At 47.9% G+C, this 10811-nt stretch overlaps 2 long non-coding RNA genes across 3 annotated transcripts; one reads left to right on the top strand and one right to left on the bottom strand.

The window, feature by feature from the left end:
- Positions 1–1133: 1133 nt before the first annotated feature.
- Positions 1134–10537, bottom strand: LOC120097901 (uncharacterized). Of its 2 annotated transcripts, none has more exons than XR_010059390.1 (3): positions 9658–10537; positions 2695–3471; positions 1134–1344 (listed from the first exon to the last, which is right to left on the bottom strand). It is a non-coding gene; the product is annotated as an uncharacterized LOC120097901 (long non-coding RNA). The 2 variants fall into 2 exon arrangements; XR_005495778.2 differs by lacking the exon at positions 9658–10537 and adding an exon at positions 4466–4803.
- Positions 4940–8242, top strand: LOC134482817 (uncharacterized). Its single transcript, XR_010059391.1, has 2 exons — positions 4940–5077; positions 5813–8242. It is a non-coding gene; the product is annotated as an uncharacterized LOC134482817 (long non-coding RNA).
- Positions 10538–10811: the final 274 nt, after the last annotated feature.

Raw genomic sequence — 10811 nt, 5'->3', positions numbered from 1 at the left:
AACTTTATTCCTTCCTATTGATTCTAAATCTTGAAGTAAACTTAATGAATCCACTCTGATATGGGCTTGTTGTTGTCCCATTTATTTATGGGTATGTATAGCTCTGCTCTCTCCGATTCTTCGGTTCCACTCTTCAAAACACTGCATCCCCGGGTGCTTTCTCCACTCAACACTGGCGTTTTCCTTTGGCAGTCATCCGAGGCCATCTTCTACACACACAAGTTATCCACACACAAGCTATCCACAGAACATTCCACAGATATGCTCAGTTTATCCATAGACTATTCTAGGTCCTGTGAACCCAGCAAAGAGGTCACCTGGCTGTTGTTTACCCTTAAGTAACTCCCGACACACCGTGGCTTTTGACGATGCTTCTATAAATGTTCGAATTTGCGTTATTTGGCTCCAAGTAACTTCCTGAGTTCTGTTCTGGCTTACCTTCCAGTTTTCTCCTGAGGAAACCCAGCCTTTCTTCCCCTCCTTTGATTTTGAATTTTTAAAAAAATTCATAAAAAAGAAACAATGGGAAATGTATTGCTTTCCATCTTTGGGCTAAATAAAATATTAAATGAGAGTCCCGTTTCGGTTTCGGCGATAAATCTTGCCTATTTGAACAGCTGTGAAATAGGAGCATAGGTAGAGTGGGGCCTGGTTTTCTACTTACCAACAAACCTTTACAGAACGGTTACGCCACAAACATGCTCACACGTGTTTGTGCATGCATGTCTTAGCACAATATCTTCCTGCTGAGCCCCCACTGGAAGAATTTGTTGAGGCAGGCTGATCGGCCCTGCCAGTTTCTAATGGAGGTTCTACACAGCACCAAAGTGTGAACATCCATTGAACTCCCAAGAGATGCTACAGAAATCTGAGGGCCTGCTTTCATTTTTCCACGAGAGGACATCCTAGTCTCCCCTTAGGGGCACTGGGATTGCAAATGCTCACGCTGTGCATGTGATTTTGCAGGTCCTCCTATTTGCCCAAGTGATTTGCCCACTGAGCCATTCACCTGGCTCCAATTTCCAGGAGTTTTTCAGCTCGATGTCCTCTGATGTCAATCTTAACTTTGTGGTCTATTCTTTTAATTTAATGTGTCTTAGTCTCCTGCACAAACACCATGACCAAGAAGCAAGTTGGGGAGGAAAGGGTTTATTCGGCTTACACTTCCACATTGCTGTTCATCACCAAAGGAAGTCAGGACAGGAACTCATGCAGGACAGGAACTTGGAGGCAGGAGCTGATGCAGAGGCCATGGAGGGACGCTGCTTCCTGGATTGCTCCCCCTGGCTTGCTGTGGAATGATGTCATTATGCAGGTGAAGGCAGGTACAAGATAGAACGAGGCCTGTCATTGGACGAGAAGGAAGGATGGATGGGAGAAAAGATTGAGGGAAGAGGAGAAGAAGCCGCCGAGAGAACATGGAGGCTGATGTTAAGATTCCACTCTGTATTTACAGGCTGTTATGAATATTCTTTTTTTAAAAGATTTATTCATTTATTATATATAAGTACATTGTAGTTGTTCAGACACACCAGAAGAGGGCATCAGATCCCATTACAGATGGTTGTGAGCCACCATGTGGTTGCTGGGAATTGAACTCAGGACCTCTGGAAGAGCAGTCAGTGCTCTTAACCACTGAGCCATCTCTCCAGCCCCCATGTTATGAATGCTCTTAAGGGATGGATGTGTATAGGGCTTTGTATATCTAGGTGGGCAATTATATTTTATCAATCGGATCAGAGGTTATTGTGTTGTGTGTTCTTTCATGTAGCGATTTAAGTTTAAGAGAGTGTGTGGCAGCTAGAGACACTGGGCCACCACAGAGTTGGGATGTGTGTTTCTGGCAAGATATCTACCAGATATCTTAGGGCACTGCGGTGCTGGACCTAGTAGGGGTAAAAGACAGCCTCTTTAAAAATAAATTTACAGCAACAGTTTGCTTTCGTATAGAACCCAGGACTCTCAGCCCGGGGATGGCTCCACCCACAATGGGCCCTCCCACCCTTAATCACTAATTGAGAAAATGCCTTACAGCTGGGTCTCATGGAAGCATTTCCTCAAGGAAGGCTCCTTTCTCTGTGCTAACTCCAGCTTGTGTCAGTTTGACACACAGAACCAGCCAGTTCAACGTGTACGGTTGTTTTGCTTGAATGGATGTCTGTGTACCATGTCTATGTCTAAAGCCTATGGAGGCCGGCAGAGGGTGCCTGCTATAGAAACTTTGAAATACTCATATCTCCAAATGTTTCACGGGGCTCTTCCCAGGAATTGAGTGTGATTTCCACACCCATCTAGGCCCATCCCTTTCTATCTTTATTACCCTGAGTTTTCTAAGACATGAGCCCTATTGTCTCTCCACCTACGCTGGTCTTTGTGGGAGCTTTCAAGAGCCTTGTGCGGTTTTCGGCATATAGATGTGTTTTGTCAGGCTGACATGAACTGAACCACTCTGATAGATCATACCTGGCTCTGTAGTTCTAGCTTCTGAGTCTTGGGGCTCACTGTCAGCACAGGGATGTACGGCTAGGTGTCTGTCATTTACCCTTAGACCTCACAAACTTTATTTGTTTCTGACCCATGGAGATTCCTATCTGGACACCCATCTCCTGCATTGCAAGTAGGGATAGCTTTACTCTCACGTCCCCTTGCCTTTCTTCTGTGGGAGTTGACTGGAGTAGAGAGAGAACTCATTACCTCAAACTTCTTCCTTGTGGCTGACTCCTCACCATGGCTTCGGACAGCAAAGAACAGGCTTTAGCTGGGTCTGTCGTCTCTGCATGTTGAGAGTTCCACACGGCTGTGTTTCTTATTGCCTAGTTAGTGTAAGGTTCTAGGTAAGAAAAGTCACGTTGAGAAAAAGTAGCACAGGCTTTCACGCCCTTGGTTGGTCAGAGTCCTCTTTGTCTCATTTATTTATTATGACAGAGTGATTCCAGCCCGCTCCTTCAGTTGAAGAATGATAGTAAAGGTCTTGGCACTGAGAGCAAGTCTATTGGAAGTGATATAGACTTCTCAGGCAGAGATCAGCCCAGAGCTGGAAAGTCTCTGCATCTAAGGAGGGAGGAGTATTTGGGTCCAGGTCTCCCCCTCTTGGGGATTCCCCTTGCTTTCCTATTGGATCTGACATGTTCACGTGCCTTGTGGTATAAGAATTGAGTTGCTGCTCCTGTCTTTGAGTTTGGAAACAGCTGCTAGTTGGTTGGGGTCTGCTCCTACTCAGGGTGAACCCCTAACCCCATTTTTGATCTAGTAATAACTGATAAAGAGAAACTTAACAGGCAAAGAAAAGCTTAAGGCAGGAGTGGAGACCCGCCCCCTTCTTTCCTGTACCCTGGGGGGGCCCACAGTCTCAAGGGTCTTTATTTTTGCATTCAATGGGGTGAGTGGGGATTGTCCTGTTGGGTTCCTAGAGGCAGCATTAGTCTTGTGCGGTTTTGCAGACATCTCAGTCTTGATTTATATTTCAAAGCTCTGTTAAAAAAAAAAAAAAGGTAAAAGTGAGAAATAGAGAGTTCAAACAACTGCAGATGAAATATATCACCATTAATCAGATCATGGTCTTTCTTATGAATCACCAGGCACAGGTTAGGGCTCAGTTAGGGCTGGGGGTGGGGGTGGGGATGGGGTAAACAGTGACATTGGCTGGCCTGAAGCTAGGAAGCTTTGTTGGAGAAGAGACCTATTCACTCGAGGGGCCAGAGGCTCAGCTCTTGTGAACCTTGGAGGCTGGAGTGGGGGCTGAGGCTGCCAGAGACATGTTTATGAATGAATGCAACTTGGTCTCCTGTTTCGGGCTCAGTCTCCTCACCGGACTCCCACATCCCCCTCCCCCAACTCCCCCACAGTCATTTCAAAAGGGGTGAACTCCGTCATTTCAGCTGCACAGATTTTGCTCTGTCTCCCAAGAAGGGGGGGATGAACACTTCCATGGGGAGTCAAAGAACATCGAAGGTCTGTGAGGGAAATGGCTCAGCCTTTGCAAGTGCTCCTTTCCTCTGCGGCCTCGGAAACAAAGCCCATGTTTTGCAAACATTTTGTGACAGAAACCGCCAGGTAATAAAGGGACCCTGAGCTCCAAATACTCTGCGTTCAGAGGTGTGTCATAATCCAATAGTATGTGAATCCATCCGGTCAGCCCATCCCCCACTGCTGGCGGTCAGTGAGGCGCTCCTCTGCCTCAGAGTGACTTTACCACAGGCTTTTGCACCTCCCATAGTCTTAGATCCTCTGGCGTCTAACCCATCTCCTGCTTGGTATTAGATTTCTCCAACAGTCTGACTTTGTGGCTCTGGTTTGTAAGGGCTGCGTCCTCGAATTAATGAATCAGCCTATTAACTAGTTTTATATGTGTGTGGTCATCTGTGAGTGTCTGTCATGGGGGAGGGTGCCCATGAACTTTGGTGGGTGCATGTGCGTGGAGGACACAGGGGGCCCTCCAGTACTGTTGAGAAAGAGAGCAACCCACCTTGTGTTCTGAGATGAGGTCTCTCAAAATCCCGGAACTCAACAGGCAGGCTAAGCGGCTGGTCATAGAGTCCCAGGAATCACCCTATCTCCACCTCCTTGGTGCCATTTTTCTATAAAACCCTCAAATTTCAGTCCCCCACCCCCGCCCCATTGCCTGAGTCACCTGGGAGGCTTTTTCCGTACAAATTATGTGTTATACCCCAAGCACGCTTTTCACCTAGTAGCCTTGCTCCTAGGGACTGGGGCAAGCCAGACTGCATTCCTCCATCTCCCCTCCCCCACCGGAAGTTCTGCAACACTTCCTGCCTACCCCACCGTTGTGGTTTAAACTTATAAATGTCCCTCACAAACTCAAGTGTTTGGACACTTGGTCCCTGGCACTGTTTTAGAAGGCCGTGGAACCCTTAGGAAGTAGAGCCTCGCTGGAGGAGGAAGTGAGTCACAGTGAATGGGCCTTGAGTGTTTATAGTCTGGCCACAATTCCTGGTAGTTTGCTCTCCATTTCCGGTCCCAGCAGAGATGAGGCGGGGAGTTCCGGTTGAACACGTCACCTGTTGCCAAGCCTCTCCCAGCTCGGCGAAGGACTGTAACCCTCAAACCGTGAGCTAAAGTAAGTCTTCTGTGCCTGAAGTTGCTTCCTGTCTGCTCTTCGCTCATGGCAACCCCTAACGTAATTGCTAGCTACCTCCTGTCTGGTGCAGATTACATATGACCATTAAGCTGACAGTGATGGAGACTTTAGGCAAGTGTTGGGGAGTGGGGGTAGCAACTAAGATGAGTGTCGAGGACCTGCCACTTCTGCACCAGGCTGTTGCAGAGGAAGGAGGGTTGCCTTGCTTTCTGGTTTGTTTGTTTGTTTGTTTGTTTGTTTGTTTGTTTGTTTTTTTCAACTTCCACACTGCATGCAGTTTCTGTTCCTAAAGCCCATCCAAGGGCCATTTACCTTGGCTTGTACTGCTCGCTCAGCTACAAATTAGAGCTGCCTTGGAGGTGGGGAGGGAACTGGTGTTTATGATCTCCCTCGAGGCTCTGATTTATTTCTGAGTGGAGAAATACTGGCATCTGAGTTAGTGGAAATGCCTACCAGATTCTGGCGAAAAGTATTGCCTCTCAGCCCTGCTTTTCCGTGCTGTAAATTTTAGCTTCTACACTTCCAGCTTCAGATGAGTGCTGGGACGCTGCACTGGGAGCATGGGGAACCGCAAGATAGAGCCGAGTGGCCAGCAGAACCAGCCTGTGCTTAGAGTAGACAGTAGGACCGGCTGCTTGTGCGTAGATGCCTCCCAGCATCTCCCGAGTCTCTGCCAGCACAGATTGCCACATGCTTGTTCTCTGATTGTGACAGGCTCAGGCAGCAGCTGGAGAAACTAGGAGTGGAGACCCTTGTTCCAGTTCCAAGTCTGTCACTGCGACAAACACCCTGACAAATGGGACTCAGGGGAGAAAGACGTTATTTGACTTGGAATGCCAGGTCACAGTCCCTGATTGTGGGGAAGGCAAATAAGGAACTGACTCAAAGCTTGTCAAGAGGAGAGAGAGGAAACGCAAGAGTCCTTGCCTGCCTGCCGGCTCATCTGCTGTCAGCTAGCAAGTGTCTTCTTATCTAGTTCGGGAACCTTCACATAAGTAGGGGTACTGTTCACGACGGACCGAGTCCTCCTGCATCAATTAAAAGTTGAGACCGTCCCCCAAAGTCAAGCCCGCAGGCCAACCTGATCTACAAGGATCTTCAGTAAGGCTCGTTCCCAAGTGATTCTGGGTTGAATCAAATTGGCGGTTAAAGCTAACTGCACGGCCCTGTTAGAGGCTGATCTGATCACTGAAATGGGAGGGATGGGACAAGAGATGGCTCCAAAGGCATTTGTTTACTCTCTGCCTTTCTCTGCGATGCATTAAATTGTTCACACTCCCAGAAGGCCTGGTGTTGGGAGGTTGCTACATCTGATAGATACGTAGCTAGGTGTCTGTGCTCAGGGTATTCACAGGGAGTTTTCATAGATTCTAAGTGAGGCAGCACATTTAGGGGCGAAGTTCTGTCTGAGCTCGTGTCCATTGAGTCTTTCCTTAATTCCAGCTGAAACTACAAAACAAGGTGAGCGTGCCCAGAAGGGTTTGTGTCCCTCATCTTGGCCTTACAAATATGTTCTCCGTGACCTTGAGATAGGCATGTCACTGAATGTGTCTGTCATCCTTCCTACTTAAAAAAAAATGCCCCCATGCTGAGCAGTTCTTTAACTGAGCATGCACAGCCATCCTTCCCCCAGAACACTTCCTAGGTGAACAGTTTTCCTGAATAGAGCCCCCAGCTTGTCTTTGTTTTGAAGAACAAACACTATTGGAGCTCACACCTGTGCCTGTGCAACTTTCTCTACCTGCATTTCTTCCCAGTGTGTCTGTCCTTGTACGTGTGTGTGTGTGTGTGTGTGTGTGTGTGTGTGTTCCCCCCACCACCACTATCAATCAACATTAGCACAGTCACCACCTACAGGGGAAGATTTTAGTTCTTTTGAGCAACACTTGAGAGTTCACGAGTTTTCACAAGAGGCCTAAGATCATATCCAAACTGAAATTTTTGTGTCTGCGGAAAACGAATGTTCAAGGAAACTGTAATTATTGTTACTAGTATTTTAATGAATACTCAGTCTATTATACTTGGAGTCAACAACTTCAAAAATTTTAGGGCTGGAGAGATGGCTCAGCGGTTAAGAACACTGACTGCTCTTCCAGAGGTCCTGAGTTCAGATCCCAGCAACCACATGGTAGCTCACAAACATTTGTAATGGGATCTGATGCCCTCTTCTGGTGTGTCTGAAGATAGCAACAGTGTACTTATATATAATAAATAAATCTTAAAAAATAAAATAAATACTTTAAAAAAAATTTAGCATACAGTTTACCATTAAATGACAGTCAATTTTATACTCCAGTAAAAAGGACACTAGAAAAGACACCCACCTTAACACCAGCCATTGTAAAGGATAAGTTTAACACATCTGATTTCCTGAAAACCTTCAAGTGCCTGCTGTAAGTCAGAAAACAACAGGGATATTTAGGACCGCCTTCCTGTGTACTATAGACTTTTAGAAGGTGGATCTTAGATACTCCCAAGGATGCTGTGGACAGAGCATTTGAGGAGTCTCTGGGAGCACATCTGTGACCAGCATCATTGCCACTTTGGGACAGACACATCTGACCAACGGACTCCATCCAGTACAGCAAGTGTCTGGTACAAATGATTTATAATTCTGAAAGTATTAAAAAGGCAGGCTTCCAGCTAAGACAGCAGGCTACAGCCAACACCATTGGAGGAGAATCAGAAGACAGCAGAAGTGGAATCTTGTAAAGAGAAAGACGGAGAGCATCGGAACCCCTGTCCACAAAGGGATGGAGAAGGCTCCTGAGAAGTGAAGAGGGAGACTGACAAGGGCACCCAGAGGAGGTGCGGGGAACACCTTCTGCCCCACAGCTCGGTGGTATGAATGTGCTGGAGGCAGAAGCCTCTTCCCCAGGGAAAGCCACGTGGGAGAAAAGCAATGGAGCACAAGGACAGCCCAGACCCCTTGTGAGCTTCAGTGAGCCACTGCTTCATGGGCACAGGAGTCAGCAGTGGAGAGAAATCCAGATCCGGCAATCTGTCTGACTTAGGCACCATCTTGAGAGAACCAGATGTTAAAACAGGAGCAACCCCAGGGCCCAAGAGCAGGGAGAATGGGTTGGTGTCCCAGAAGCTTTTCCTGATGCTCTAACACCTGACTAAAGGCAATTTAAAACAAAACTGGGGCATTTGTGGGGCAGTGGACAGAACCGGAAATCTTTATGGAAATCAAGCCAGACTAGAAGACAAATACTGCATGCTTCTAGCATACATGGATGCTAGATTTAAAATTCTCTGGTGTGTGTGTGTGTGTGTGTGTGTGTGTGTGTGCACGTGCTATGTGTATGTGTTTATCTGTATGTGTATGTTGTGTGTCTATCTGGGTTGTGTTGTGTGTATATAGTATATATGTCTCTGTGTATGTATTTCTCTCTGTGTGTTTTGTTGTGTGTGTATATCTGTGTATATGCATATCTCTGTGTGTGTTGTGTTGTGTGTAGTGTGTGCGTGTTGTGTGTATGCATGTGTATGGCTGCCCGTGTCTATGTGTAGGTCATGAAACTAGAAAGGGAACGAGGAAGAGAATGAAGAGATCTAAGGGAGGTCCTACCTGGGGATAGGAATGAAAGAAAGCACAAAGGGGTAGGAACCATGAGGAGGACATGGGGGAGGACATGGGGAAGACATGGGAGAGGACATGGGGAGGACATGAGGGAGGACATGAGGGAGGACATGGGGGGAGGACATGGAGGAGGACATGGGGGAGGACATGAGGGAGGACATGAGGGAGGACATGGGGGAGGACATGGGGGAGGACATGGGGGAGGACATGGAGGAGGACATGGGGAGGACATGGAGGAGGACTGGGGGAGGACATGGGGGAGGACATGGGGGGAGGACATGGGGAAGACATGGGGGAGGACATTGGGGAAGACATGGGGGAGGATTTGGGGGAGGTCATGGGGGAGGACATGGAGGAGGTCATGGAGGAGGACATGGGGAGGACATGGGGGAGGACATGGGGGAGGACATGGGGAGGACATGGGGAAGACATGGGGGGAGGACATGGGGAGGACATGGGGGAGGACATGGGGAAGACATGGGGGAGGACATTGGGGAAGACATGGGGGAGGATTTGGGGGAGGTCATGGAGGAGGTCATGGGGGAGGATGTGGGGGAGGACATGGGGGAGGACATGGGGGAGGACATGGGGGAGGACATGGGGGAGGACATTGGGGAAGACATGGGGAGGACGTGGGGGGGATATGAGGGAGGATTTGGAGAGGGGATGAGGAAGGGTATGAACTAGAGCAAAAAGTAACGATTCTAGAAATGAAAGTACCACAGTAAAGTCTACTACTTTTCTATAACAATTAAAAAGTGAATTTTAAACATTTTGAAAGCAGACAAATATTACAGTCCAACCAAGAAAGTATTTTCCCAGCCAAAAATTATACTAAAATACTCAATGTAAAAGTCTAATAGAAACACAGGATGAGGCAAAAGAATGGTTTGAAATTTCCTTTACGGAAAGAAAAACAAGCAGTTGGTACCATTGTGAATTCCTCTCTTCCCCCAGCCCTGTTCGGACATACCTTCAACTGTCTGCCCATCCATCTGTCTGTCCGTCCATCTGTCTATGGAGAAAAGGCATCACTGTGAAGCCCTGGCTGGCTTGGAACTTGTTATATAGATTAGGGTGGCCTTGAATTCAGGCATTCTCCTGCCTCTGCCTCTCAAGTTCTGGAATTTTGCTTGTCTGTAGATGGTCATTTTCCTGCAGTAGCAGTCAGCAAACAGTGCTGGTGAATCCAACATGGAAACACTGCCCAGGGAGCAGCGCCTGTGTTTCCCACTGAAGCTGGACAGCTCCCCAGGCTGAGGGGGAGCACACAGGCAGCCTCACGCTCTCTGCAGGACTCAGCAATAGGAGCTCCTCTCTGTTCATTCTCCTCCCGTCTTTCATTTCAGGCTGCGGTCTGTTGGACTCGGTCTCTTTTATCTTTCAAAGCCACGTTCAGTCTTTTGATGAACGCTTTCATTCTGGTGCTTTGGCTTTGATTGGAGCCCCCGACTTTCCTGTCTCTGTAGCCCACAGCTTCCCACAAGAAGCAGGACAAGTAATTGCTGCTGGCTGCGACTTGAAAGGATCGGAGAGACTTCTCTCATCGTGACGAAACGAGGATAAAAATTAAAGCCTTGTTTTTCTCCACTTCGACGTCTTGCTCTTCACATCTTGCCTGTCTGAGGACATATGGACATGAATACCATGCCTTGTGGCCAGGGAAATGGTTCTTGCAGATAGGTAGGCCCCGAGCAAAGAGATGACAAGAATACACCCACATCAGAAGCAGCTTGGCTGTCCAGCTCACTTACGCTCTCACTGACCCCCACTCCCCTCCCCAGATGAAGAGAGACCCCAGTGTGGTAGAGTAAGTCACAGAGTCTAGTTGTGCATCAACCTCGCCCTTCTCCCAGGGCAAGCCTTAAGACGATGATGCTTGCCGGGCCTGGGGAAGATGAAGGAACGAAGCCTTCTCAACCCCTTTGGGCTGCTGCCCTTGCTTCTGTAAATGAACTTCATGCCTAGTGTTTATCTCCTCAGTCCTCTGGGGGCGTCTCTTCTCTTTCCTCCCTGAAACCCCACAGCCAATAGCAGCTGGGCCACGGGAGACCACGTCCACGTTATTAAATGTCTCAGAGATGGCAGAGCCAGTTCTGAAGAAGTAAGCCAGAGGAGACAGCTCTT

The sequence above is a fragment of the Rattus norvegicus genome, chromosome 17 (assembly GCF_036323735.1).
Source record: "Rattus norvegicus strain BN/NHsdMcwi chromosome 17, GRCr8, whole genome shotgun sequence".
In the NCBI taxonomy this organism is placed as follows: Eukaryota; Metazoa; Chordata; class Mammalia; order Rodentia; family Muridae; genus Rattus; species Rattus norvegicus.
Note: the sequence above shows the minus strand (reverse complement) of the source record. Positions and strands in the feature narration are given on the sequence as shown.